Genomic DNA, 5263 nt, shown 5'->3' with positions numbered 1-5263 from the left:
AAACATGAGAATTCTCTACCTCGCGGCGTTCTTGTTGTTTTTTTCTTTCTTAGGTGGGTAGCCATCGTACTTTGATCCCCCCTCTCCTGTTTTTCCCTTTCCCCCCCCCCCCCCCCCCCCGAGCTCCCATGTAAGGTTTTTCTGCCTTTTTCTTCTTCCTAGGTCTTATACATTAAATGAGAACCTCCTGATTCTCAGAGATTCATGTTTCACTTATAAATTCACAACTCCCCAACCTTTTCCTATCAAATCAATAGTCCTTTTTAAAAAAAATCTTACCTCAGTCTCCAAATGTTTATATGGTTTCTTTCTTTTTTTTTATTTTACCCTCAGTCCAAAAAAAGATTACAAATGAATTGAAATCCCATCATGCTTATAACTCTGAAGGCTTTACCATGAGCATTCATCACTTTGGTACCTCTAAGCTGTGTTTGGTACCTTGAAACTGGCATCTTCAAACTGTGAAAGTGTAGATTCATTTATCTAGTTTTTAATAAATAAAAGATATCTACCTGCCTACTTAAAGCATCAAACTGTTCCCACACAAATGAAGCATCATCTTAAATCATTCACGAATGGATTTGAATCTTTATATCAGATTCTTTTGTCCAAATCTTAACTGAAAGCTGTTTCTTCATACATATATATTAGTAGCTGCATTTTAAAATAAGGTTTTTTTTGCTACTCTTTAGCTATCAATCATCATCTTTAACAGCCACAACATCTTACACTATTTATTAATTAACATAAATCTTTTCCTATACAAAAATATTTTCTGCCCTTTTCATCACCAAATTGCAGGATGCCTCACACTATGAATGAGTTTCTAAATCCCACATGAAACCACCTGATTCAAACCTTTGATCTGTATCCATAGAAGGAGAACCTGGAAAATGGAATAAGCTGATTATCGTTTGCACTTTGTCCATCCACCCAAGACTCCCTATTGGTCTAATGTTCATGGTCTAGGACAAAGAAAATTTTGTTTCAAGAACCCTTCTTGAATTAGATTCTTCAATTTTTAAATTAATTCTTCATAGAAACCAGTAAGTTTCTTAAAAGTTCCATCTATGTCAAGATCTTTCTTGATTTTCCCTAGTTGTCAGAGTCCCTGTCTCCCTGTCAACACAGATTCAAGAAGGTTTTCAGATAGCAGTAGTTCAGCATAAGAAAACATGGGGCTCACAGCAAGATAATAAAGCAAACCAACTTTACTGAGGTTTCCTTTGGCCTTCTAGCAAGTCAATGAGATTACTTTATTCCTTACACACCCCAAATTCTGTTTATTTACTTTTTACACACCCTATGTGTACTTACCTGTGAATGAGCTGAATCCTCATAGAAGAATATAAGCTCCCTATCACTTCAGACCCCTAAATTTCAGATCCTAAGTTGCAACAACAAAAAATAACAGCCCTGAAAGAACTGGGCAGCCAGGTAGGGGCTAGTTGGGCCTGCCCCTGTTAAACAACTCCTCTCTCTCAAAGGTCTCTGGAGGATAACCCCCACTTTCCTGCAAGATACAGAACCCTGCCCTGGCCCACCCCAAGGCTTGCATTAGTCAGTCACAGCTGCCCAGACTTTACATTTATTTTAGAAAATTACTTGGAAAGGGTCTAAAAAAATGGTTTCAGTTGAACTTTTGATAGTGGTATTGTGATGATTTGTGTGTGGTTTGCTGTGACATTGTGATGTTGGCCTGTTATTAATGTGTATGCTGGTGTGATGGTTTGATGCTGTGGTGTTGGGATGTTCCTGGTGATATGATGGTATGTTATTGGTGTGTTATTTGAGTGTTGGTGGAGTGACATCATGTTGGTGGTGTGTTGGTGAAGGACATTGTGATGTTGAAATGTTGTTGGAGTGTTATTGGCTGTTGTTGGTTTGTTGTAGTGATGTCGTGTTGCCGGCATGTTAATGGATCCAGTAAGGGGATTAGGGTTCAAGTTCTGGGCCTACCATTAGCATTTAGATTTTGGCCAAGTTATTCTCTCTCACAGGTCCTCAGTTTCCTCACTTGTAAAACAAGGGGGTTAGGCTAGATGGTTTCTAGGGTTCCTTCCATCTCTGACACTGTGTGAGTCAATAGGGCAGATAGTTCAAATGATGCTGACAAAAACTTTTGTAGACACTCAGAGAAGGGGCTGGAAAAGGCAGGACCTGCCTGAGCTTGGTCTTAAAAGATGGGGAGGATTTGACAATCAGAGAGAAGAGAGAAAAATCAGGAGAGGAGACTAGTGTGAGAAAAAGCATAGAGTTAGGAATGAGGGTGATTGGGATGTGCTGAGTGCAGTGAGGATAATCGATTTAGTTGGAGCAGAGTGTGTGTGTTACGGGGAAGTAGATTGGGGATGGATCATGACACTAAGGCATTTGCTTTGGCCATGGGAAACCATTGGGAGTTTGATGAATAGGACAGTGACAACATGAGAATGATATGAAGGAAGAATCGTTTGGAGCTACTGTTCACTGGATCATTTTCACACATGCTAATAAGAAAAGCTTTTAGCTGAACAAGCTGCACTTTCCGAATTTACAACATGTTTTTGTTTATATTTTTTCATTTGATTTAAGAGAGTGCTGTGAAATAGGTTGATTCCCCAGAGAATCTAGCACAATCTGCCCACAGGAATTGAATGGGGGAGGAAGGGAGGAAGCAGATGGGGAGAACGTTGCCATGACAACAGGATGCTGGGAGCATTGGTCTGGGGCTGGGCTAAGGAGAAGTGGGTGGAATCTGGACCCTCACAGGGAGGAGGAAGACTTCCCTCTCCTCCCACTTGATGTCAGCACCTTGAGAAGAAGCTCTGGTCTCTCTAGCCCAGCTCTGGTAGGGATTTGGTGTTGGTGTTGCTGTTCAGTCATGTTTGACTCTTCTTGGCCTGTGGATCATACTATCTATGGGGTTTTCTTGGTGAAGATACTGGAGTGGTTTGCCATTTCCTTCTCTGGTGGGTTAAGGTAACCAGAGGTTAAGTGACTTGCCCAGGGTCCCAAAGCTAGCTAGGTCGAATTTGAATTTGGGTCTTCTTAATTCCAAGTGCAGACTTCTATCCACTGAGCCACCTAACTGCCTCCTAGATAACAGAGGTTAAGTGATTTTCCCAAGGAGAATCTGAGGCTCACAAGATTTCACAATTGTTATTTAAACAGCAGACACACAAGACTTGGACTCAGATCTACTGAGTCCTAGGATAGGGCCATTTTGTTTTTTGTTTACCATAGTGCAGAGTGTCACATTTACGAAAAATTTACTCTGTCAGTGTTGACTGTGGGGTCCAAAAAGGGAATTAGGAAAGCTATTAGCTTTGCCATCAGAACCCAGGACAGGGAGGCAAAGCTGATGTGAACTGTGCCTAATGCTGTGAAGGACAGTCCCATAGCTCAAGGGTGAGAGCCAAGTGCAAAGATTCATCAGATTCCATTCCTGGAGACTGATGGGTGGAATTCACTGTTAGGAGTCTAGAGGACGGGCAAAAGGCCAGGAAGGCCCCAAAGGATTCCACAGACCAGGGATGGAACTAGGGTGGGGTCAATGAGAAAAATTCCATGGATTGGGTTTGAGAGGGAGTTTTTCAGTATACCTCCTGACCTAAAAACTGTACCCTGTTCCTGAAACCCCATAGAGAAAGGTCCCTGGCCACACAGAGAGAGAGGTGAGGCTTAGCAGGCTTGGCATGTGGGTCAGGGCTAGGCGCAGGACAAGCAGTTCTTGGCACTTCCCTCAGCACAAAAATAACTAGTGACCTTTGTGCCTCAACCCCTGAACAATGAGGTCACCAAAAGGACAAACTATACAGATCAAGTACATGCAAGAGGAGAGGGCTACCTTGTTCTGGGAAAGCATGGGGCTCAGCCACTGGGGGAGGCATTCCACATGGTCATGGTCTATTCCTAGCATAGAGATATTGTCATGACTCTCAAACGCAATAAGATATCAATTAAGGAATGCTAGAGCTGGAAGGGACGTTCAATGCACCTCAAAAATACAAGTCAATAGTTACGGTATGTTTTAAGTGCTGTACTGGGTACACTATGTCAACTTCTCACAGGGTTTGTTCTAAGAAGGAGACAAATGATTAGGTCGGATTCATGTTTTTATTTCTCTCAAGCTGGCTTGACATTTATTGCGTGGGAGTTCCAGAACTGGGCCCCACTAAGGGAGTGGGTTGGGGGCACAGGGTTATATGACCTTTGAGGAGTAGCTCTTCCCAAAGAGTGCCAATCAACTCCGATTGTTCAACACACTGGGAGGTGGGCTATATTAAAATGAGGGTCTTAGATATGTGACTTAGGTCACTTAATTTTGGTCAAAGAAACCCCAATTTCCATATCACCTATCTTGACAATAGGGAGGAAATATTCTCCCAGACCTGTCTGGGCAACACAATGAACAGGAATAGGCCCATTTAGATCTAATGTCTTTCTGAAGAAGGACTGAACTTTGAAAGAGAGAGTTATGGGGAAGCTTTGAGTCTCCAAGACAATGATTACTAGAAAAATCATTTTTCACAATTGCAAATCTCATCACAAGATGATAGGATGATATAGAAGTCATGTCTGGAAGTCAAAGACCTGTCCTATCTCTACCATTAACATCTTGGCTTCAGTTCTCCCTGCCCTGGAAAATGAAACCATTGAATCATTGGTAAAAGCCCTTCTACCTGTAACATTCTTTGTCACCTGTGATCTTAGGAGTTGTGGTTGTTAGCCACTTCTCAGTCCTATCTGACTCTGAGACCTCATCTGCAGTTTTCTTGGCAAAGATACTGGAGGTGTTTGCCATTTCCTTCTCCAGCTCATTTTAAGGATGAGGAAACTGAGGCAAACTGGGTTAAGTGACTTGCCCAGGGTCACACAGTAAGTGTCTGAGGTCAGATTTGAACTCAGGAAGATGAGTCTTCCTGACTTCAGGCCTGGTGCTCTGTGCACTGTGCCACCTAGCTGCCTGGTCTTAGAAGACTTGGGTTCAAATTCCATCTCTTCACTTACTAGCCAGGTGACCTCAGAGAAGTCACTTCAGGTCTCTGAGCCTCAGTTTCATCATCTATAAAGCAGGGAGAATATTTAACTACCTATCTCATGTCATAGGGAAAGCCTTTGTGAACCTTAACTTGATCTACAAATGTGAGTTATGTTTTAGGCCCCAACATCTCTACCATCTTCTGCCCATACCCTAGACAGGTTCCATGTTTGGTCAAATCCACAGTCTAACCAACATTCCTGTTGCCTAGCCTTTCTCCTACAACTCAAAGGAGGAAGT

This window comes from Petaurus breviceps, unplaced genomic scaffold (assembly GCF_028583685.1).
Source record: "Petaurus breviceps papuanus isolate PSGF00001 unplaced genomic scaffold, PetGlider_PUasm1.0 90847, whole genome shotgun sequence".
Taxonomy (NCBI): Eukaryota; Metazoa; Chordata; class Mammalia; order Diprotodontia; family Petauridae; genus Petaurus; species Petaurus breviceps.
Note: the sequence above shows the minus strand (reverse complement) of the source record.